The sequence below is a fragment of the Grus americana genome, unplaced genomic scaffold, assembly GCF_028858705.1.
Source record: "Grus americana isolate bGruAme1 unplaced genomic scaffold, bGruAme1.mat scaffold_344, whole genome shotgun sequence".
NCBI lineage: Eukaryota > Metazoa > Chordata > Aves > Gruiformes > Gruidae > Grus > Grus americana.
Window position 1 is genome coordinate 74065 of NW_026561621.1, and position 24060 is coordinate 98124.

The 24060-nt window shown below is 49.9% G+C and overlaps 1 protein-coding gene across 1 annotated transcript in view; it reads left to right on the forward strand.

Moving 5' to 3' along the window:
- The window catches only part of LOC129200606 (importin-4-like), a 44837-nt gene that overhangs the window by 13294 nt on the left and 7483 nt on the right, over positions 1-24060 (forward strand). The gene's annotated exons all lie outside the window — the stretch shown is intronic.

Genomic DNA, 24060 nt, shown 5'->3' on the forward strand with positions numbered 1-24060 from the left:
GGTAGCAGACACCCACTGCAACAGCTGCTTTGTTTTCCATGCCCCTCACCCTCACCCAGAGGCTCTCCACCACATCCTTGCTGACTGGAAGGGCTGTACCATCCAACCTCTCCCTTCCACAGAGTGCGAGCCCTCCACCTCGCCTGCCCTGCCTACCCCTCCTGAACAGCCTGCAGCCTCCATGCCAGCACTCCAGGCGCGGCATTCGTCCCACCAAGTCCCACGAACCCCAAGGACGTGCCAGCTCTGGGAACGCAGCAAGGCCCCCCCTGAACCCTTTCCCTCCCCAGGCAGGAGGGGCTGGGGAGGCTGTTGGGGCGGGGTAGAACACGCAGAGACCCCACATTCCCTCCTGGGAGACGCCAGAGAGTCCTTAGCAGCCAACAGCCAGAACGCAACATGGCGCCGCCACCACTGCAGCTCCCACCGCGCAGCCCCCGGGACCCCCCGGCACCCCGGCTCCCGCAGACTTTTCTCCTTCCCCAAACCTTCTACCCCCAAGGTAGGCACCCACCCCGACCCCTGCAGCCCGGGGACGCTCTTGGGGGCAAGAGCGGAGGTGACCGCCGGCCATCGCTCCTGTCTCTCTTCCAGGCGCAGCCAACCTGTGCCCACTGCCCCGCCAGCAGCAGCCCTTCCCCGCAGCCTGGGCACCCTCACTGCACGTGGCACCCCAGGGCCCCCAGGCACTACCACCACCAGGTACGGCACCCCTGATGCTCTGCCACCCCGGCGCCTTCGCCATCCCCGGCCCCCGCGCACGCCCAGCATCCCCATCAGCCCTGTCCCCAGGGCAGTTTTGGCACAGGGCTTCAGCAAGCCCAGGCAAGCGTCCCTGCTCTCGCCTGGCTGATGCGTGCCCAGGAAATCCAAGTCCCAGAGAATTTCCCCAATGCTTGGGGCCATCTCTCCCGCTTCACCTCCTAGAAGCCAGTCTCCTCCCTGCTTTGCAAGCCTGTCCCACCAGCACAGCAGCTCACCCTGCGCAGAGCACCCTGGCCACAAGCTCCCCACGTGCCCAGCACAGAGCTGGGGGATGTTGGCCATCGGGGCCGGCTCGGTGGCTGTCCTTGGAGGGCCCCAACCCCCTGGCCCAGCACAGCTCCCTCTCACCCACACAGGTCTGCAGAGGGCTCCATGCGGCTGCTTCTTCGACCCCCGGGTCTTCCACATCGAGTGGACGGTCACCAACCTGCCTCCCCCGGCCAGCTCCACGCTCAGCCATGGCACCGCTTCTCTGCCGGCTGCTGCCCTGTGGGGCCCCAGGGGCTGCAGGACCCTCCTGGCCCGGGCAGCCCCTCTGACCCCGCAGGGACCGCCGCCACACGTCACGCCCCAAAACTATCAGGGGAGAGCAGAGGCCCCAGCCCCCCCCAGCACTGCCGACGTCCATCCCTGGCTACCAGCACGTCAAGGAGCAGCCTGCCCAGCTCACTGTCTACGGCACGGCCACCTCTGCAGAGGAACAGCTGGGCAGCAACATCCCCCTGGGCAGCAACGACCCCTCCTGCCCTTCTGCTGCCTCGCAGAACCAAGTCCTCGGGGACCTGGCAGGCGACCTCACCGTGTCCGAGGAGGTGCCTCTCGAAGAGGCCCTAAGGATCTTTGGTTGCTCCCTGGACACGGTGGGGGTCAGCCAGGGTGGTCTCGGCACCATGGGGATGGAGCCCCAGGAGCCGTGGGGGGCTGCGGGGATGGCCCTGCCACCGTCCCAGGCTGCCGCCTGCGAGAAGCGGGGGAAGAAGCGGGGGCAGAGCGCCTTGCCAAAGCCAGACAGCAAGCGCAGGGCTCTGGCAGGCAGCACGGGGGTGGCAGGGGGGGGAGGTAGAGCCCGAGCAGGGATGAGGTGGAGGTGGGGGGAGTGGGGGATGGGGGAGGAGGGGTGGTGTATTTGGGGGGGGGGAGGGGGGGAGGGAGGGGGGTTAGAGTAGCTTTGATGGGACCTTTTCTCTTGTGTTTTGTCAATTACAATCTGTTTCTCCAGAACCGCTCTGTGCCTTTCTCCTTGGCTCTTTGAAGATTCCGGTCACTTTTCTGCTAGGCACAGGGGCCCAAATCTCTGCTTTAAATGCCGATACTGCAGGCCGAAGTGGGATCATCCCTGATTCATAACAGATATGGGTTACCGATGTATTTGGATGTGGCAAACCCCAACCTACAGCCCGAGTAAAGTGCTGGTTGCTGGCAGACACCACCCCCACCGAGACCACTATGGTGTTGGCAGTGCTCCCCACCAATACTCTGGGATCGGATTTAGTGAAGGGGAAGTCCTGGACGGACTCGGCAGGGAGGCAGTGGAAGTTTGGGGTTCCGTCAACCCTGATAAGGCTTTTTACAGACTGCCCCTACGCTTCCCCCGATTAAACTCGTGAGTGTGAAAGGCTGTCCCTTACCGCGGGGAGAGAGAGAGAGGGAGGGAATCGCTCCGGTGATAAAAGAGCTGCAGGAACAGGGGGTAAGTATTCAAACTCAGTCCCCTCATAACTCCCCAGTGTGGCCAGTTTGCAAACCAAACGGGAAGTGGCGGCTAACCATCCATTAGTGGCGCTTCAAGGCAGGCACTAGTCCCCTGACAGCGGCCCTGCCTAATACAGCCCAACTGATTGTCACCATCCTGTTACCGGAAAGCGGCAAGAGAATTTACTCTCGAAGACTTATTCTGAAGGTTTGGAAAGCAGGCATTCTTTATTGCAGCGCTGGGTGCACGGCTTGAGAGCTTGCACAACTCGACCTCCCCATCCTCCCCTCGTTCTCCCTGCAATAGCACTGAATTTCTCATTTCCACCAAAAGAGTCCCCTTCATCAGAAACAGCCTCCTCGTCCGCTCCTCCGTATTGGACGCACCATTGACTCATACTACACGCCGAACAACAACGCTTACAGAGTTTCTGATTATCTTTTGCCCAGGTCAGAACCAAAGGATCTCTCCCTATTCATTTACATTCCCTGCTCCATTCAGGATGATCTCGTAAAGCAGAGAATAAATCAACATGGGGAACTTCATCCCATTTTCCTTCCCCTCTTAAGAATAACAACAACTGGAACAGAGTATCCTAAAAGTCCCATTAACCAGCCACTTTTCTCCCTCATTCAGTCCATACAATGGCCACCACTGATTACAATAGTTGATTAGATCCTCTCTCTTTGCCACTCCTCCTGGGGGTCCTGCTATTTGCTTCCAATTTAATAAAATGCACCCAAGAGGAGATCTCTTTCAGATCAATTCCCTTTTAGAAGTTCCAGTTCCCATTTTAAAAACAGGGCACTAACAACAATTTCACCCCAGCTTTTTACAGCAATACTACACGCTTACAAACACTACAGCAACAAACACAAAACCACACCATTACGATCACGGCCATATTCAACGTTCAACAGACAAACTTCTGAGCTTCCCTTTCGGGAAGGAGACTCACCCTTCAGTTTCAATCAAAGGGTACTTTCCCTCTGCCCCAGGGATATGGCCCAACCCTGCGCAGCTTTCGCTACGACCCACGGACAGGCAACAGAAAATAATACTGAAAGAATGCCTTTGCCTTATTGATGGTCCTTGCTCAGAACTCTTTGGTCCGGGGATCGCAGGTTCTCCCCGAGAATCCCTCGGTGCCGGCTGGAGGTCCTGCGATCCCTCGGATCCGCCCATGTTCCAGAGCAGTGTCCCATCTGCGGTGCCAAAATCTGTTACCGGAAAGCGGCAAAATAGTTCACTCTCTAAGGCTTATTTGGAAGTTTTAGAAAGCAGGCATTCTTTATTGCAGCGCTGGGTGCACGGGGGATAACTCCACCTAAGGTGCACACCCAAAAGACAAAACTAGCAAGTACTTCTACTATGTTCATAGACATATTCAGTATCTTTCCCAGTAGTGCTTATCACAGGCAGGGATCTTCCTTGGGAACTCCTTAGCATATGCTAATGTCTTTCCCCCATGTTTGTTGACACCTCGGGGGGGGGGTCTTCAGACTCACTCCTGGTATCACATATACCTTATCCCTCAAGGCCGGTTTTGGGATCACCTTGTAACTCTCTTATCTCTTTTTGCACATCTGTTCTTCCAAGGCCCAGCTCTTTAAAATGAGATTGTTCCAGAGCTCCTTATCTTACAACTAATTGTGTTCTAAGTGACAATGGTTTCCCTTTTGTTTGGTTACATCGATTGAGCAATGGCTCTAATTGCTTGAATTGATCTTAAGATTTCCATAGTCACAGGTAGCAACATCCTCATTGACAGGGAGGGGCTCACGGGAGAAGCACCCCAGCCCTGCCACCTTTGTGTTTGGCCAGTCCCCAGCTCCATCCCCTGCTCTGGGTGCTTCCCCCGGCTGCCACCAGCCCCTCGTTTATCAGGCCGGGGTGGTGGGAGATAGGGAGGGAGGCCGATAAGCCCTCCAGTGGCAGCGTGCTGGAAACAGTCCCACTGGTGCTGTTAGATCAGAGCGCTGGGAAAATGCCTCCAGCTCCCCGGCCCACCAGCGCAGCGGGCTGGGGCTGGGGGGCTGCAGGGCTGTTGAAAAGCACAGAAGGAGGAGCCGTGTTGGAGCTGAAGTGTTTCGCTAGCAGGCTGCAGGGCTGGCTGCTGCCTCCCAGGGTACCGGGGCTTGTCAGGGGTCTGACCAGCAGCCCTAGGAAGGCTGCTTTGGCATCTGACTCTGCAGTCCGTCTCCATCCATAGGCTTCACTGCCTTTTTTCCCCAGCTGGTAAGAAAACTCACTTCTCCCTCCCTCCCTCTCCCAGGCCACGGTGGCCAGAGGTCTCAGCTGGTTGGAAACATGCTGGTTGGGTATTTGAGCTCCTTCGCAGGAGCTCTGGTATCCACACAGACCTCTCTTTGCATGTACCTGGAGGACCAGCATGTGTGAAAGGCTGTGGGCCTCCTTTCATAATGATCTCTACCCATTGTAAACCCTTTTTCCACCAGGAAAAACAACCAATCACAATAAGGTTTAGCAGATTGCACCCTGCTTACTACAAGTTATTGTGGAGCGGAGAACGCAAACCCTTCAAGCCACTTGTCATCGAGGAAAAGGGACTCTTGCCTTGCAGCAGCTCCTCTGCATGGGCTCAGCCCAAGCTGAGACCCTGTCACCCACCTCTCACCTGGCACTAACTTTATCTAGATTCGGGGTTGGAAATGCTGATGCTTGTCAGGGTTCCTATTCTTGGCTCTGCAAAATGAGGCGTATCTGCAGAGGCATCCTCAGCTGGGGCACACCATCAGCCGTGCCACTGCTGGAGCGGGCACGGCAGCGCGCAAACTGAACAACCCCTCCGACTTGCACCCCAAGACCATGCAACTGGCAGGTTTCAAAGCCTGCAGGTGGTTGCAGGGTTCACAGAAACGTCATCCAGTTCCTAAATATCTTAAAACAAAGCCTTGGTGGGTGTCAGGACAGAAGAACATAATCTGACACCAGAACAGTGCTATCCTCTCCAAAACACCTGGTGCATCGAGACTGGCCCACGGATTGGAGGGAACCTGCCTTGGGAGTCTTTTCCCATTGAAACTGAAAAATCTGGAATGCCACCTCTGATTTTTCTTCTTCCTTGTCAGGGCTTGAATGCAGCTCCCCCAAAGCACAGCACTGGCATGGACGGTCTTACTCCGAAGCGATACTGCTGTAAACGGGAGCAGACCAGAGGCAGTCCTGGCTACAGCACAAACAGGGTGGCATGTGTCACCGGAGATGACCGGTCCTGGCAGAGCGGTGGCACCTGGAGGAAGAGTGCCAGCAGTGGGAAAGGGGGCACAGCCTCACGTCGCCCTTCCCAAGCAGACAGAGCTGGGGCTGAGAAACAGATGCAGCCGGCAGGACAAAAAGCCCAGTGAAAATCTATCCGTGGGGTGGGTACCACAAAAGTCAGGAGAAACGGGTGCTGGCAAAGCAGCACCGGAGGGAGAGGGGGCTGTAGCCCTGCAGAGCCCCACGCTGCAGTCTGAGTCACCGCTTGTAAATCCTCACGCACTGGGGCTGATGCATCTCTCTGCTGGGTAAGAGAAGTGGGAAACAAGCTACTGCTCTGGGACACTCGGATTCCTCTGCTTTGAATTGTTATTGTTTCCATTCCAATGTTAGGACTTTCACGTGAGGTTTTACAAACCATCTTATTGGTTGGTTTCTTTATGGTCTTGTTTTCCTTCCCCTCACAGAGCAGACACAGCTCCTGTACCAATCTGTGCAGCAAACAGAGCTAAATGTCCCCAGCGTGAAAACCATGTCTGTATTTTTTCTAATTTTAATATACGCAACTAATCAATTTGTACTGAGTTACAAATGCAGAAGCTGGAGTGTACATTCTCCTCCCGAACTTGGGTTAACAGTATGATGTTTACCGTGTGTGCGCGCTTATCTCTTTCCTGCTCTCTCTCCATTATGTAGACAGGAATGTATATATGCACACGTTCTCCTAAACAAGATATTTTTTTCTACAGAAATGGAGTTACATTTAATTTGATTGGTTTTGCCTGCCCTTTAGCTTAGCACAGTTGGAAGAAAAATCTGAGAAGAAATTCAACCTCCTCCCTCAACACAGCCCTGTTCCTTTTGACAGGAGAAATTCAGCTGTGCCAAGGAGAAAGAGAAAGGCTGGAGGCGCCTCATCTGAACAACCAAAATCCAAGAAAGGTGCATTACCATGTGCAATACATGCTTGAGCAACAACAATGCTACGGCCAGCTCAGGAATTTATACTTTCTTCCTTTACTGCTGCATATGAAAAGCGTGAAGTCCAAGAAAATAGTTTTCTAGCACTGAAGTCAGTGGGTTGTCACCAGTTTCCAGGCTGCGCTCTTGACTCCCGAGTTTCATGCTGAGCAGAACTGGTTAGAGTTTGTCCATGAAATAGATTCCTCAGAGCAAGCAGATTGACCAAAACCATGAACAGTTTAGAGGAAAGTGAATTTGACAAGTTTTGCCAGGAGAAAAGGGGGAAAAAATGGCAGCAGATGATCAAGAGGTGACAAGGCTTTCTTATTAGCCAGAGGTGAAAGGATGATCTTATATTCTGTGGATTACTTGTAGGTTATGTTGGAAATCAGAGGAAATCTGTTTGTATCTTTAGCTCTGCTATCCCATCCCCATGAAACCCTCGGACGGTCACTTTCTCTCCTTACCTCTGGAATGGTAAATCAGGGCTGTCGACCCCCCAGCTCCAGTGGCCCTTCAGTTCGTGGCAGATCCAGAGCAGAGAAAGAAGAGGGCGAGCAGCTCACTCGCAGGAAGGGACTCCAGTGGCGGCAGGAAGACAGCCAGGCTTTGCGCATCGGGCGTTGTGCTTCAGGCTGCTTGCCCATGTGCTGTAGATTGCAAAGGACCTGCGAGAGACAGGGAATAGCCATGAGGCTGAATTTGGGGCAGGACTAGGGGCAGGAGTTACTGCCACTTCCCAGCCTTGCACCGGTACCCGGCACAAGGCTGCCTGTCCATTCAGTGACACTTGGGGCCAAGGTGGCCCTGGATGCTGAGGCAGGGGTGAGACAAGTGTCAGGAGATGCTCCTGGTGGCAAAACCTGACGCAGAACTCAGAGCAGTCGTTCCCAAGCTGTCATGCCTTACAGCTTGCTGCTGCTGCTGCTGCTGCTCTAGACCTGGGAAAGGCCAAATATGCACCAACAGCTGGTCTGTCTCACCCCTATCATCAGTCTACCAAAAGTTACCACGTCACCTTCTGCCATGCAAAGTGGTGCTGTGGCCGCATAGCACCTTTGAAACACCTGACACCAGCCAGCCCACAATTCCTGCAGACACCTCCCAACCAAAACCGGGCAGGGGCAGCAGTCTTCCCCCCCCTCCCCGAGTGAGTTCCTTCTGTGTGAGTCACTAGCAAGCTATTTTGCTGCTCCTTCACAACATACCTTTCTGCAAAGGTTTTTGACGACCAAACTCCAGGCAGGCACTGCTCTCTAGAAGCACCAAATCTCTCACGGTAATTGTTTCTTCTCCAGGAGGCCACCAGACTTGAGGTCCCCCGAGATTTAGGCCTTCTTTCCCATCCCAGTGACTGGTTTGAATTAACTTCATCTATTGTTTTCATCGGTTTGTTTGGGTTTCTTTAAGGTCCAACTCTCCCTGCAGTGCTTCTCCCACACTGCCTCCTGCTCGCACTCATTTAGTCGTTCCCACTCGCGATGGCCACCGTATCCAAGAAGAGGCAAAGGGAAGAGTCGTAACAATCGTTGCAGGTCAAGGTCAGATGGTTATCACCGTTCAAGGGCAAGGGCACCCCCATACAGAAGATACCGTTCACGCTCAAGGTCTCCAGTACTTAGAGACCAGTCTTCCACTAAATGGACTATCCCTCAAGGGGAAGAAGAAAGGCAGCATTTTAGCAGACACAGAGAAATTCCACCTGAATTCATTTATGTTCTTAATTCATCTTCATATCATCTCTATCAAAAATTTCTGAACTTGTCCATGCTCTTTAAGTTGGAAAAAAGCACACAGCATCCATTAGCTTCTCTCAGTGTTTAGCTATAGTCTCTAACATTTTCAGAGCAGAGCTATGCCGTAAAACAGTAAAACAGTCCAATGAAATGGAAGCACCAACTGCAAATGTGACATTCATGTAACTCAGTTGGGCTAATAGTGGGATGTTCAGATAAGCTTACTGTGCTGACTGGCAGAGCAGATGAGAAACTGCCTTACTGTAACTCAAGTCTTAAAGCAATTCAAAGAAAAAAAACCCCATCTCACATCTACACCCCCTCAACTCCCAAATGTCCCCCATACAATTTGTTCCTCCATTTTCCTCGGATGGGCCTGAAGGAGAGGGAAAATAAAAAGTTAATTCAGTCTCAGTAACTGAGATGATTTTCTTTCACTTGAGTGTGCAAAATCATTTGGAAGGCAGTAAAAAAGTCTTCCAAATCTTTCTTCTCATGCCACAGACTTGTTTTGCACAGAACTGCATAAGCAGCAGTGGTTCCCATGGCCATCTCCTCCTGGAGATAACAGGAATGGAAACCAAAGCTCTCACCCTGCCTGAGCAGCAGTGATATGCAAAAGAAGAGCTGTAACACGGTCGGTCCTCAAACTGCCACGTTCCTGCAGCACTGACTTGGGAGATCCTCTCAGCTTTGCATCACCCGTAAGCTACGCTGACGCTGCTACAGAGGGGCGTCCTTCCCAGCACCAAGCAGTTGCCCTTGGGAAAGACATGCTTGCTTCTTCTCTCCCTCTCCAAGCCCCCAAGCTGAATTCCCAGTGCTAGTGTCTTTTGAAAACAAATGGCAACCAAGCAGCCACCTGGAGCAAAACCAGATGGAAGAGGCTTGCTTTGAAGCCGACATCAGGAGCTTCCCTATCTCGCAGCTCAGTCCACGGGCCACGTGCTCAGTAGGGACGTACCCTCCAGATGACTGGGTTCTCTGTGGGTCACTTGGAGATTTCTCAAATCAACAAGGAACTCTTTCCTTGCCAATTACCAATCTCTCTTACACCAAGGTATGTGTGAGCAGAACAGCAGGGACAGAACGCTTTGTCCTAAGTTTCTGAAATTCTTGCTGCACAGGGTAGAAACTCCTGATGTGGCTCAGGCCAAGCTGGGTTGAGCACTGGAAACCCCCGAGCTTGGGCAGCACCGTGTCTACTAGGAAGCAGGTGAAGTTACGCAGAGGAGAACCCCACAACTATGCTGAGGTGGCTTCTTGGTACCAAGACACTCGTGTGACTTTTTTACTCCACGGCAAGGTAAACACAGCCTCTGATTTTCAAAAAGGAACGAATAAGGGAAACTAGCGTAGACCAATTTTAAAACACAACGTATAACTTGGCAACACTTGAGTCAGGCCCCACAAACTCAGGCTTCGCCTCTCTCATGCGCCAGTACGAAAGAAAACAATTAGTAAAAGAGCTGGAATGTAGAAACGGGATAAGAGAAGCCATAAATAGGGGAACAGTCCTTGGGTGTGAACTAGAAAAAAGACACAAAGTTTGAGGAAACCTGATAAAGGGGGCCCAATATTGTGGGTAATTAGCTTAGATTAATAGTAGCATTGACGTGTAAGTTTGGATGTCCTTTATTGCCGTGTTAAAAAACTAACTAAAAATCTGAATGGTGCAGCCCCTGAAGTAGAATTGTTGGTAAATGTGGGAGCCAGAATATTGCCTTTTACAACCTGAAAAATAGTGTAAACCAATAATTATTTTTGAATGTTTATGGTATAAACAGAGATTGTGAATGCAATCTGGGACAGCCATAGAGTGTGCTAAGTAAGTGTAAAGTGTGGACCCCTTGGGAAAAGAAGGAGCGTGCTACCGAAATAAGAGTAAAGATTGTTGTTCGTGGTTGGCAAGATAGACATTTAAACGAGTAAAATGAGAAGCGATCAGAGCGGATGAATCTTGAAGAAGAGTCCATTAGGATGCATACTGAGACACTGGCAAGAAACAGAAGGTTCACCGGGAGGTGTAACAGATAAGAGAACTCTGATAAAATATTATCATCACTGGTGACCGATGGATAAATTGGATGATCAGGAAAAATGGCCCAAGAATAAAAATTTGGAATAAAAGGACAAGGTTACAATTGATGTTGTTTTGTAGAAGGGAGAAGAAATGGCATGAGGTACCTTATGTTGATGTGGTTTTCACCCTGTGAAATCATCCTGAGTGGCTGAAGGACTGTGGGTTTACCCTGCAAGACCCCCTGGCATCAGCATTAGAAAAGCAGGAAAAGGCAGCGGGAGGCTGTGAAGGTGTTGCTCTGCTTGTAGTACGGGGCAACAGGGTTTGAAGTGCGGGCGTGATGAGGAGGAGGATTTGGAATTAATGAAAGATGTTGGAGGTTGCATGGCTGGGTTTTGATAACAGGGAGCAAGAGAAGAAAGGTAGAGAAGAGCAAGGAGAAAACGAACGAGAGCGGAGACAGGCACGGAGAGACAGGGAAAGAGAGGGAAACCTGAGAGCTGCACTGCAGGGAGCGTCAGCAAACAGCAACTTCAGGGGAGGACGGCAATACTATGGGGGGGAGAGGCGAGGCCCCTCCAGCACAAAAAACCAGGGATACCTTAGGAGATCATCAGTGTGCCTATTGGAAAGAACTGGGACATTGGAAAGAGTAAGGACCGTTTTAGGGGTCCTATTCCTGTCAGTGCAGAGGTTCTGGAGGAGGCACCATACGATCAAGAAGCAGCTCCCTTTCCACGTCAGTTCCCCTGAACTAAGTCCTGAAGGGGACCAGGGGAAACCTCCCCAGCAGAACCCCTGGCTACAGGAGAGCTGGGGAAATGGAAAATAGATTTTCTTGTAGATACTGGGGTGACTTATTCTGTTAAATACTTATCAAAGACAATTGAGCGATGATACAGTAAACATTGTGAGTGCCACAGGGAAAGCGGAACAGTGTGCCTTTTCCCATCCTTTAAATTTTAAGCTCGGAAAACAATGAGTAACTCACCAATTTTTATATATGCCTGAATGTCCTATACCACTCTTGGGACGGCACCTATGGAGTAAATTCGAAATGCAGATCACCTTTAAAGATGGGGAAGTTCAATTATGAATCCCTGAATCTCAAGCCATCGAGGCAAGAGTTTTGATGTTGCAGGAACAACCCAAGACTAACAAAGGAATTCCCGAGGAGGTGAAGAATGCAGCGACACCTTTGGTATGGGCTAATGAGGTCCCGGGTAGGTCCAGAAGAGCGGAACCCCTAAGAATTATCCGTAAACCTGGAACAAATCCGGTAAGACAAAAATAATACCCATTGAAAATAGAGGCCAAAAAGGATTAAAAAGGTTAATACTCAACTTTATAGAATATGGGTTGCTCGTATAATGCGAATCAGAATTTAACACCCCAATCTTACTCGTTAAAAAGCCAGGGGGTGAGGAATATAGTGGTGTTGGTTACAGAGCTCGTTGATTTGCCTATTTTGTGACTCAGTGCACATCTCCATAACATTAGCTCACCCACTTCCTTCCCCAGCCTCCAAGGAATTGCTTGTTATTTGTATTCGTGGCTAATTAAAACCTCTTCAAGCTCAACCCCCTGATTACGGAGAGAGGGCTGAGACCACAAGCAGAGCACAGTGGAGAATGCCACAGCCCATAGGCTGACCCCACACCACCCTGCAGACCCCACGTTTGCAGTTAGGGCATTATTTACTCTGCTACTAGCAATGTTCTCTTAAAATATATTGAAGGAGAGATTGGGAAAATGAAGTGTATGAGATTTAGCTCGCACTAGAGGATTTCAGCATCCAAGAAAGCCAGAGCGTCCAGTCCCTCAGACTTAATAGAAACCTCCTGCTTTATTAATGTTGCCTTATTTTTTTTTTTTTTTTTTCCCCTTGTCCACAGGTCCTGGGCAGAAAGTCAAAGCTGTATTTGAGGAGCTTTCCTGGAGGTTTTCATTAATAACAGGGCCAGGGAATCCACTGCAAATGTAAAAATAATAGATTTGAGAGCCCTAAAAGGATGGAGATTTACTCACTGTGGAAATATTAGGTAGAAAGTAGGAGCGGGGTGTTCCCATGGCTCGGTGTTGCCTGCCTGTGAGCTTTGAAAGCTGCCCGAAGGCCAAGGAGATGCTGGGGAATGGGAGCAGGAAGGAAGGTTGCCTCTGAGCGGCACGGCAAGGCAGCTGCGGGGGCTCTGCTCAGCACTGATCTTCCACTGCTGGTGGACATGCCTAAACATAGGATCGTTTCAGGTCCTTCCCAGGCTAAAGAGAAAAAGGTTAGGTGGACAGAGAAGATCTGCTCCTTGTTCCCACCTTGGAGATGAAGGTGCAGGGTGGTGCTGATCCTCAGCAGGTCAGGAGGGACACGCAGAGATGTGCGCAGGAGAGAGGGATGCTGCTTGGTGCGAGAGAAGGACAACAGCATCCAGTTCTTGTGGGGCTGCTGAGACCACGTCCCTTGCTTCCAGCTGACTCTTGCCAACAGGACTGTAACCGTGGGATAGGGGCCGTGAAACAGAAACTATAGGATCAGGTTGAGATAGTTTGTAACCAAGGTAATAGGTAATGAAGCTAACTGACCATGGCAAGGTACAATGCTGCTATGTCCCATGTACAGTCCCTACCAAACTGAACAATAGGTTTGGAGATATTAATCTTATGAAGTAAGTCGTTATGGACAGGTGCATCCACAGCAAGGATACTGCGCATGCCTGCATGAAGGAGGTCATCCAGCGGGCACGGGTGCAAGACCACTGACGACCACCAGAGACCCTTGAGGACCACCGACTCAAATCACTGAGCATGCGTGACGGGGAGGAGAATATGGAAATGGATTCCAAGAAATGATTATCATAGGACTGCCCTTTCTGAGAAAAACGATGAATATGTATGTTTTGATGCTATATAACCGGTGTATTGGTGATTACCTGGCATGCACGTTGGGTGGAGCTATCTCCCGTGCATCCAGTGCTGCAATAAAGAATGCCTGCCTTTTAACACTACATTGGTGTTACGAGGTTTATTCCCGGATTTTGGTGACAGTTTTGGCGACCCAGGTGGGACACTGCTTTTGAACCTCGACGGATCCGTGGGATCGCAGGACCTCCAGCCGGCACCGGGGAATTCTCGGGGAGAACCTCCGATCCCCGGACCGAAGAGCTTTGAGCAAGACCCCTGGGAGAGGTAAAGGCATTCTCATTTAATTGAAGTATGTGAAGGTACCTTACGTAAGGACCCCGTGGCTCCGGGACAGGCCCGTATCGGGACAGGCCCGCATTGGGACAGGCCCGCATCGGGACAGGCCCACGTTGGGACAGGCCCACGCAAAGAGCACGGGAGGCCTGCTCGTAAGGCGCGGTGAAAGCTGCGCAGAGTTGGGCTGGAGAGACGTCTCAGGGAAAAGTCTCTGCTAGGCGAAAGCCTGTGGAGCAGGGCCCAGAGGGGAGGGGAAGCCTCCAAGGTTGGGATTTCTGGTGGCAGGAGAAATCCCTGGGATTTCCGGTGGCAGGGGAAATCCCTGAGGGAGCTCTAACGTGGGTTGGGGTCCCTCTGACTAAGTGCTTGTGATAGTGCACAATCACCACCACTAAGTCCCTGGGAGATGGGCACTTTTCCGAGTAAGAAACCAATCCCACGAAAAACACCACTGGGATGTATTTTGGAACACTGGAAAGATCTGGGAAATGTTGATCCTCTGACTCGGAAACAGTTGATTGAATATTGTAATCATTGGTGGCCACTAGACACTTTAGAAAATGGGGAAAAGTGGCCGGAAAATGGGACATTGCAATATAACACCATTTTGCAATTAATGTTATTTTGTAAAAGGGAAGGTAAATGGAACGAAATGGCGTATGTAGATCTGTTTTTCACATTGCGAAATCATCCGGAATGGCAAAGGCAATGTGAATTGTTTTCACCTGGTTCCGCGATAATGGCATTAAAGGGGCAGGAACCTGATAAAATTTGGAAAAAGATTGCTCAGCTTGTGATAATGGTAAACGGTGTCTTAAACGTGAATTTGAAGATGATGATGTTGAATTATTGGTTGAATATTGGATATTTTGTTGGAAGATACTGAAAAGAAAATGGTATTAAATACGGCCAGAAAACAAGTAGAAGGAGCTCATGCTAATGGGATTATACAAGGGACAGTGGACCAGAATTTTCCATCCACAAATCCTGAGTGGGACCCTAATCAACCGGGACCCAGAGGGATGCTGACTAGATCTCAGAAGTGGATTTTGTTTGGTGATAGACATGCAATGCCAAAAGCAATTCATCGGTCTAAACTTTATGAAGTGAGACAAGAATTAAATGAGTCCCCTGCAGCCTTTATGGAAAGACTGAAGGTGACTGCTAGAAAATACACTAATTTGGACCCCCCCCAAAAAAAAACAAACCGAAAAACAACACCAAACAAAAAAAAAACAACCCACAAACAAAACCACAAACAAAAAACACCACGGAAGAAGCTATACAATTGGCCTCTATATTTATGGGACAATCAGCCCTAGAAAAAAAACTCCAGAAACTGGAAGGGGCTGAGTCCAGAGACTTAGGTAAAATGCTTGAAGTAGCCTGGACTGGGTATAACAACAGAGAAAAAGAAAAAGAAGTCAGACAAATGCAAAGGGATGGAAAAATTCTGGCAATCTTGACTGAGAATAATAAATGCGTAAAGTGAAACTCAGCCATAAATCAGCAGAGGGTGTTGGTGCGAAGGGGCAAAAAGAGAACTGGCCTTTCTTGAAACCGTTAAAATTTAAGCTGGGAAAATAGTAGGTAAAACACATCAATTTTTGTACATGCCCAAATGTCCGTTGCCCTTATTGGGACAAGATTTATTAAGCAAATTAGATGCACAAATAATTTTTAAAGATGGAGAAATCAGATTACTAATACCAGAATCAAAAGCCATAGAGGCGAGAGTATTTATGTTACACAATTCCTCCAAAGAAGAACAAATTCCAGAAGCGGTGGACAATGCAGTCACTCCCTTGGTATGGGCAAGTGAAGTTCCAGGATGATCCAAACTGGCAGAACCGGTAAAGGTGCCTTTAAAACCTGGAGCCAAGCCGGTAAGACAAAAACACTGTTTGCTCACGAGAGGCAACATCTGGCCCTTGGAGTGCTGGCGCAACGGCTGGGATCCTGGAAGCGACCAGTGGGATACTTCTCTAAACAACTTGACAACGTGAGTAAAGGATGGCCGGGATGTTTGCGTGCCGTGGCAGCGACAGTGCTGCTGATTCAGGAAGCCCGAAAATTAACCATGGGCCAAAAGATAGTGGTATATGTACCACACATGGTTATAACTGTCTTGGAACAAAAGGGGGGTCACTGGCTATCCCCTAGCAGAATGTTGAAATACCAGGTTGTCCTATTGGAACAAGATGATGTGGAATTAAAAGCCACAGCAATTGTAAATCCAGCAATGTTCCTGACAACAGAAAATCCTACTGAGAAATTGGAACACGATTGCTTGGTAACTATTGAACAAGTTTATTCCAGCAGACCGGACCTGAAGGACGAACCTTTGAAGGATCCTGATCTGGAACTGTTTACGGATGGAAGCAGCTTTGTGCAAGAGGGAAGGCGAATAGCCGGATATGCTGTTGTTACCACCAACAAGGTATTGGAGTCAGGGACACTACCTGCAAATACATCAGCGCAGAAAGCGTGATTTTTTTATATGTAGATAAGGTAGTCGTAGAGATTAAAAATCATTCAAATTTTTGTGTTTGTAATTTTACTAAGATTGATGGATGTGACTTTTCTTATTCGACCCCAGTCACATCTCACCAACTTTTGCAGTCTAACTACATGTTGATTCATGAATTGTTACCTATACCCATTGGAATGAATCTCGCTTAGGGAAACAGTTATTACAACGCAAGGATTTGATTGCAATTCTGGAAAAAAAATTAAGGAAAACGGACAAAAAACCCCTAATAACTGTTCATCACAATGTGAAAGAAATACACCGAGTTTTTGAAAGAGCGCAGAGAGATGCAGAACTTAGATGGTGGGACACACTTTTTGGATGGTCACCTACTGCTACAGGCATCCTAAACAAGTTGTGTCACCCCATCGTGATTCTCTTAATATTGGTTTTGATCAGTTTGACCTTGTCAGCAATATTGTATGTCATAGCCTGGAAAATGATGAATCAGTTAACATATCTGAAAAAGCAAATTACTCGGGAAGCTTCTTTCACTCATATGATCGTCCAAGCTGTTGCAGAACAGCAAAAGAGACAAGCAATCCCAGAGTTTCCTCCAACATAGAAAATGATTAGTATAGTGAAAGTATTGAAATAATTTTCAAAACTTTCAAAGGGGGGAAATGTTACATATATTTTGATAAAGCAATCAAAAGTTGATTATATAAAAGTTAGGATGATTTGATTATATTTGTAAGATTTTAACTTAATGTAGCTATAGAATCAGATTGGGAAAATTAGTTTGTAACCAAGGTAATAAGTAATGAAGCTAACTGACCATGGCAAGGTACAATGCTGCTATGTCCCATGTACAGTCCCTACCAAACTGAACAATAGGTTTGGAGATATTAATCTTATGAAGTAAGTTGCTATGGACAGGTGCACCCACAGCAAGGATACTGCGCATGCCTGCATGAAGGAGGTCATCCAGCGGGCACGGGTGCAAGACCACTGACGACCACCAGAGACCCTTGAGGACCACCGACTCAAATCACTGAGCATGCGTGACGGGGAGGAGAATATGGAAATGGATTCCAAGAAATGATTATCATAGGACTGCCCTTTCTGAGAAAAACGATGAATATGTATGTTTTGATGCTATATAACCGGTGTATTGGTGATTACCTGGCATGCACGTTGGGTGGAGCTATCTCCCATGCATCCGGCGCTGCAATAAAGAATGCCTGCCTTTTAACACTACATTGGTGTTACGACGTTTATTCCCGGATTTCGGTGACAATGCTAACCAGAAAGCTACTCAAGGCCTGGAAGGAAACTTCAAAAAGGGGAAAATGTAATCGTGGGATAGAAGCCATGAGACAGAAACTACAGAATGATTAGCTTGGAATAATTAGTTTGTAATCAAGGTAACAGGTAATGAAGCTAACTGACCATGGCAATGTACAATGCTCCTACGTTACACGTACAGTCCCTACCCAACCAGACAATAGGCCCAGGAATATTAATCTTATGAAGTAAGTTGTTACAGACAGGTGCATCCACGGCGAGGATACTGCGCATGCCTGCAAGAAGAGGGTCATCCAGCAAACACGGCTGCGCAACCACTGACGACCACCAGAGACCCCTTGAGGGCCACCGACTCAAATCACTGAGCATGCGTGACGGGGAGGAGACTACGTAAATGAATTCCAAGAAATGATTATCATAGGGCTGCCTTTTTTTGAGAAAAATGGTGAATATGTATGTTTTGAGTCTATATAACCTGTGCGTTGGTAATCACCTGCGTGCACGTTGGGCGGAGCTGATTCCCCCGTGCATCCAGCGCTGCAAGAAAGCAAACCTAGGGCAACTCACGTCTGGTACATTTCTTTTACAGATGGAATCGCTCCCATGATCAAAGAGCTGCAGGAACAGGGGGTAATTATTCAAACTCACTCCCCTGATAACTCTCCAGTGTGGCCAGTTTGCAAACCAAACGGGAAGTGGCGGCTAACGATCGATTAGTGGCCCTTAAACGCAGGCACTGGTCCCCTGATTGCGGCCGTGCCTAATACAGCCCAACTGATTGTCACCATACAGGAACAGTCCCACAACATTTTAGCCCCCACTGATGTAACAGATATGTTTCTCATGGTTCCTCTACAGGAAGGCGACCGAGATAGATTTGCATTCACACAGGAAGGTATACAATAGACCTTTACTGCTTTGCCACAAGGATATGGGCATTCGCCTACCTTGGCACATCACGCCCTGGCCCCAGCACTATCAGAAATCATCCCCGAGGGGAGAGTTAAAACGTACCAACACATTGATGATATATCGGTGGGGGGTCCCATGCCACTGCAGTGGGACAAACCCAAAAGAAAAGAATTACTCACCTGGAAAGTTGAGAACTTCAGGTTCCGGCAGAAAAGGTACAACTCCCCTCCTCTGAGGTGATGTGCTTAGGCAGCTGGTGGAAAGGAGGAGCCGTGTGTATTCCAACAAAACCTTGGCCACCTTACAACAGAGAGAAAGCCCAGAAAACAAAAAGGAGCTGCGACATACCCTAGGCTTGCTGGTATGCTGGAGGAAGCACAGTCCGGATTTCTCTGCCACAGCTCGTCCCCTGTACGATCTAACGTGCAAAAGAGCTTCCTGGGATTGGACCCCTCTTCATGAGGAAGCCCCAAAATTACTGGGTTTGGAAGCAGGGGCATAGCAAGCTTTGGGCCCAGCACACCCCACAGATCCGCTCCAGATGGAACGGGGTTTTGCCCTTCCTGGGGCATCTCTACACGTGTGGCAGCGCGCAACGGAGGGTTTCACTCAGGCAGCTTCAAAGCTGCAGAAGAGCGATACTGGGTCTGGGAGAAAGGCCTCTTTGTGGTCAGTCTAGCCTTGCAGGAGGCTGAAAGAATGCTACAGCAACAATCCCTCACCCTAGGAGGGCCCTTTAATGCCCTGAGGCCTGTACTGGCAGCACCCCACCCCTGGGGGAGTCCCACCAGGAACCGGTTAGAAGTGGTATGCCCAGCTGGAGCCTTCCAGTCACACAGAGCAAGGGGGGGAGGGAGCGCCCAAGCTGCTCCAAACCCAGGCAAAATCACCCACTCCCTCAGGTGAGGAAACCCCTCCTTCCTGCAGAAAGGCAGTCCCTTCCTTTGAATCCCACCTGACAAATGCCTGTCTGGTTCAGTGACACCTCTTGGAGGAGGGAGGGCAAACTATGGAAGTACCGAGCAGTGGCTCTACACGTTGATTCTGGGGAGCACATTGTACCAGAAGGAGAAGGGAGTGCTCAGCTGGGGGAACTGATGGCACTTTGGGGTGTGGTATTGAGAGAGACAGGCAGTTTGGAACCCGTACACATCTACACTGATCCTTGTGCCGTATCAAGGGGTGCACGGAGTGGCTCTCCTTTTGGGAGCAACATCAGTGGGAAGTAAAGCAAAGGGAAAAGGGGGAGGAGATATGAAATGTGGCCGAGGGAAAACCCCTATTAGTGGGGTGGGTAGCTGCCCAGCAAGGGGGAGATCACCCAGCCACGTTCTGAACACTTAGGTGGACTCACTCACCCGCCTCCAAACTGAAAATGTCCAACCCCTGCTCCCAGGTGAAATGTGCCAGCACCCAAAGGGGTGTCTGGCCTGAAACCTCCCTCAGCAGCCTTTTCACAGCCCCACTGACACTGGGGCTACGGGCTCGCCTATCCGCCATAGGGGTGCGAAAAGCGCCTTCCGGCCTTGGCGCCCTGGACCAGCATCCAGCCACCCTTTTCTTAATGCCCCCCAGGACACCATGGGCCTTCTTGGCCACGAGGGCACACTGCTGGCTCATGGAGCGCTTGTTGTCCACCAGGTCCTTCTCCGCAGCGCTGCTTCCCAGCAGGTCAAGCCCTAACCTGTCCTGGTGCCTGGGGTTGTTCCTCCCTGGGTGCAGGACCCTACGCTTACCCTTGTTGAATTTCATTTTGGTTCCTCTCCGTCCAGCTCTCTTGGCTGTCCAGATCTCGCTGTCCAGCTGGTCTGGATGTGGCCCACGCCATGCGGGGCCTGGGGGTTAATGAATGGGACTTAATTTCCCTTTAATCTTCACTTGTAAAGATGGATTGGAAAGTTACTATTATGCCTTTTCTCATCTATCAATTGCTCTGCTGCTCCTTCCCCAGCACTTCCTCTTCACCTTGACACAGTTACAGCCCTCTGCTTTACGCCCTGAAATAGCCTAGCTAGACTCCGGACTTCTGTGCTTTGTTACCTCCAATTTAAGGCATTTTCAAAATTTGAATGAAATGGATTTCTAGACTATTTTGAAGACTCATCTCAGAGGTATGAAAAGAGTTTCACTGGAAGGCTATTTAGCTATGAAGCTATCCAAAGGCAGCATATACTGCATAGAAATTGGCAAACCTCAAAACCAGCTCCCAGACATGGACCTGTCCCAACACAGACAAAACACCTTGAGTAGCCCTCAGTCCATTCCCTGGCAGCTCAGACCTTGCTGATCCTGGGAAAACCGAGGAAGCAGCCAGCATCAGTATGGTCCCTATGAAGAGGGTGCTGCGGGCTCTGCAGAGACAGGGAGAGGAAAAGATCTGCAGTAGAGAGCCCAAATGTCTCCTTTTATACCTAGTTCCAGAACTTGGAGAAAGAGGACCTCTGCCTTTAACAGGCATCTGCCTATTTTAATGCAGATTTAGTTTTAACTCCCACCACATACTTCTCTTAAAAAATGCTGTGTTTCCACAGACTATTTATTTTCTCAGTGTTTGCTCTAAAAAAGGGAAAAAAAAGAAAAAAAAGAGAGACAAACTGTCAAGAACCATGAAAGGAAGCTTAGGAGCCCTGCTTATTTCTCCACTCCCAGAACCTCTCACCTCACTCACGCCGGTCCCCCTTGTTACCGCTCAAATGGCAATAACAACTTTCCAAACAGCAATGCAGTTTAGAAAGCCAACATTGGTTTATTCAGCGCTGGGTGCATGGGGGATCTCTCCTCCTAACATGCACACCTAGCCTTTAATCCCTTATACATTTATACACTTAGGTTACAAAATCATTACAAAATTACATTTCCATCACATAGTTACCTTATTGTTACCTGACCGTAACCCCCATTCCCCGTCCCCCTGTGCTGCTGAGGGGGGGTGGAGGTTGAAGCTGGGAGTGAAGTTGAGCCTGGGAAGATGGGAGGGGTGGGGGCAGGTGTTTTCAGATTTGATTTTATTTCTCATTCCTCTCCTCTGTTTCGCTTAGTAATAAGTGAGATGAATTTCCTCTCTAAGTTCGGTCTGTTTTGCTCGTGACGATAACTAGTGAGTGATCTCTCCCTGTCCTTATCTCGACCCAGAAGCTTTTTGCTATACTTTTTCTCCCCTGTCTGGTGACCAAGGGACATGATAGAGCGGCTCTGGTGGGCACCTGGCCCCCAGCCAGGGTCAACCCACCACGACCCTCCAAAATAGATGGTGATTCCCCAGCATTTCAGAAGGCCCTGCACACAGGGAGGACCCTCCCTCAATCCCAGGAGTTATGCAAAGTCCATTCCCCTTACAAATATCCTTCCATTCCCTCAGCTTGCCTCTTAGTTTCCTCAATTTCTTGCCTCACAGCGATGCTGCAGAGCTGGGCCCTGGCTCCCACACAGTCTCACTACCTCCCTCTTGGGTTTCCTGTACGTGCATTTTACCAAAGCCTCGCACCTCTCAGCTTGAATGGTTTAAAATGCATTACAAGAAAGCTATGGAGTATTTGGAGACAAACTCCCTCTTTCATTTATTCTCCAAAATCTCCAACATGAGGTTCCCTGCTCAGGGAAAACCTTCTCCCAGGCTGGGAAACAACCCAGTGCGAGGTGTAAGTGCCCATCAGCCGTGCCCGGGGGCTGCAAGCCAGGTCCGTCACACCAAACCCTGGGCAAAAAAACCCCAAAACACCACCACCAGCTGTTCCTGGTACAGTCCAGCCCCCATGAGATGAAGGGACAAGGTGCCACCGAGTGGGTGAGCCACCTCCGGGCGTGGGCAAGCTGCTGCCGGGTGCGATTGCACCCACAATGCCGGGCCCGGGTGTCCCGGAGTGGGGGAGACCGGAAGCAGGACCCGAGCATCCCCGGTGCCAGGGGTGGGGGGAGCCAGCCTTCCCCAGGCCAGGAGCCACTAGAGAGCAATAGCTGTATGTCCCACACCCACAGCAGCTGAAGGCCAGCCAGGGAGCAGCTGAGGGACCCACAGGGATGCACAGGGACTGCTCAGGTGTCCATAGGGACACACCAGGGCATCTTTCCTGAAGATTAAAAAAAAAAAAAAAAGTCTTTTTGAACTTTTCTGCTCAGTGGGTAAGGGAGACACACCTTTAGCATCCAGGACATCCCAGATGCTCCCAGGCTATTGCAGCTCAGAGCCACCCCTCCAACACAAAGCAGAGAGACACAGCCCCAGGTGAGCTGCTTTTTATGCCCTGCTAATTAGGCTAATTTAGGGAAAACCTGTTCCTGCCCAAGATAGGCAGGTGTCAGCAGTTACTTTCCACCTTGCAGGAAATACTAGAGCCACTCTGGTGTGCCTCTGAGTTTTGTGGGGATGTATTTCCTCGCTCCCACAATGCTCCCATCACCTCTCCATTGGGCATTCCCTTTGCCCCAGGCCTGGAAGCTGGTTGCTCCCCAGTATGACCCTTTGCTGTCTGTTACCCTGTGGGGAAGGGCCTGCTCTGCTGCTTCCCCTCCACCACACTGTTACCAGAAAGCAGCAAAATACTCACTCTCTAAGGCTTATTTGGAAGTTTTAGAAAGCAGGCATTCTTTATTGCAGCGCTGGGTGCACGGGGGATAACTCCACCTAAGGTGCACACCCAAAAGACAAAACTAGCAAGTACTTCTACTATGTTCATAGACATATTCAGTATCTTTCCCAGTAGTGCTTATCACAGGCAGGGATCTTCCTTGGGAACTCCTTAGCATATGCTAATGTCTTTCCCCCATGTTTGTTGGCACCTCGGGGGTCTTCAGACTCACTCCTGGTATCACATATACCTTATCCCTCAAGGCCGGTTTTGGGATCACCTTGTAACTCTCAGCCAGGGTCAACCCACCACACCTGGCAACTCCATGTGGGACACAAAAGGTATTTGTTGCACTACAGCGCAGTCTGCAGTAAAGAAAACTGGCCTTGCGCTTTGATTCCAACACCGCATCCTCAAACAAAACGAGGCTGTTCCCTTTGAGGAACAGGGATGGAAATCTCACCTGCCATCCCAAAGTTATGCTGTGGCATTGCTTCACTTTTGGCCCCTTTCCTCAGGCGTGGTAACTCTTTTGCAGAGCCTGCTTTTTCCTCTTTGTAACAGGGGATGTCTGGGGTTTCACAGGTTGCTTCGTTGTGGGGCACCACCCGTACCCCTGGATTTGCCTTCATCAATGCATCCTTGTACTAGGAAAGAAACGGAAAATTACCAGTCGTGCCAGTGATGACATGATACTATCCACAGGGCAACAGAGCGTGCTGCTTGTAAGACAATTTAATACAGTAAATAATCCTTCCACACCTTGATTTTTTCACAGTTTCATCACGTGCTTTGAGTCGGACCAGGATATCCTTCATTGAGGTTGAAAGTTAATCCTGAATCTGCAGCTAAAAAGTTTCAAATTGTTTTTCATAGTTCCACGGTTAAGAATGTTCCAGATAGTTTTTCACCGTTCATGATGTCACAGAGAGTTTTGTAAATAGCGGCCTGATAAATAAATAAATACCCCCCTGACCCGCCCATGTCCTCTGCGCGTGCGTCCCCAGACTTTGTCGATGACGCCATCAGTGACTCCGAGGACGACGCTTACCCGCGCAGAAAGGTCTGGGGAGGGGGTGTGGGGGGTAATTAGTGATGAGGAATCGGGTAATTAGGGGCGCGGGGGCAGCTAATGGGACTTTTGTCGCCTCCAGGCCCGAGCCCCGCCCCTTTCCCCGCCGCACCCTGGTCCTCTTGGGTGAGTTCCTGGC